Source organism: Hibiscus syriacus, unplaced genomic scaffold (assembly GCF_006381635.1).
Source record: "Hibiscus syriacus cultivar Baekdansim isolate YM2019G1 unplaced genomic scaffold, ASM638163v2 tig00111498_pilon, whole genome shotgun sequence".
In the NCBI taxonomy this organism is placed as follows: domain Eukaryota; kingdom Viridiplantae; phylum Streptophyta; class Magnoliopsida; order Malvales; family Malvaceae; genus Hibiscus; species Hibiscus syriacus.
Window position 1 is genome coordinate 32,275 of NW_024063104.1, and position 1,184 is coordinate 33,458.

The following is a 1,184-nucleotide window of genomic DNA, read 5'->3' on the forward strand; positions in this document are numbered from 1 at the left end:
TGAGGGACTCAACAAAATAATATTTTATAGTCAAAGGACCTTTTTATAAATTTTAATACTCAAGAGACTTAATAAAATATTATCCTATAGGCAACAACCATTTGTATATTTTACCCTAAATTTTATAAGTTTAAAAAATATATATATATATATATATAATAACATCTCAACAATTTTTTAACATTACTTTGAACATTGGAGATTGTTAAGTGTTAAGCCGTCAAAGTTTAAGAAAATGACGATGTGCCCAATAAGACATGAGGGGAGAGCTTCCCAGCACAGACATAGATTTTGTCCGTTTCACCAATAATAAATTAAATTTTATTATTATTTAAAAAAATATCTATAAAATTTTATATTTATTTGTTAACAAAGATTGTATACTACGTGGTTTATTCAATCTATATTTATACAACAATGTTTCAAATATATTAATGTATACTAAGAAATAACGTATAATTTTATGTATAGGAATAAATTTTTAAAATTTTTAGAGAGGATGAACTAATAAAATTTTAGTGGTGAAAATAAATTTTTAATAGAAAATATATTAAAAATTAAAATATATGATAATTTTAAATTTTCATGGAGGCGACACATGTTTCTCTCGGTCCATCTCTATTACGTAGAATAGAATATCAGATTTAATAAATACTCGAGTGATCATTTTATAACTTTAAATAATTGAAGGACTCAATAAAGTAACTCTCTATAGTCGGGAGACAATTTTGTAATATTTAATAGTCAATAAACTCAATAAAAGAATCGGAATTGAAATGCATGCTTGTAAACCTAGAAAACATTTTAGGGAGAAAACAATTCACACTCATCATGCATGCATGAGAAACCTGTGTCACAAGAAAAATGCCTATGCAGGTTAGGTTGTAACGTATTTAGGGAGACTTTGTTTTTGGTGGTTTCAAAAGTAATAATAATGGGTTGGTTTTGCTTGTTTGACTGTGGGATCATTCATTTCTTTGGAGGGCTTTAGGGTAGTCAGCAAACCTAATAAATACCACTAATACCGAATATAATATTTAATATCCTCAAATTTATTAAATAAACTTAACGATAAAAGAAAGTATTCTTCATTTTAACTGTCTCTTGTTTGAATAACTGCATTTGTAGGATGTACGTACGTTGTTAATAACTACAAAGATTTTAGACAAATAAATAAGTTTCAC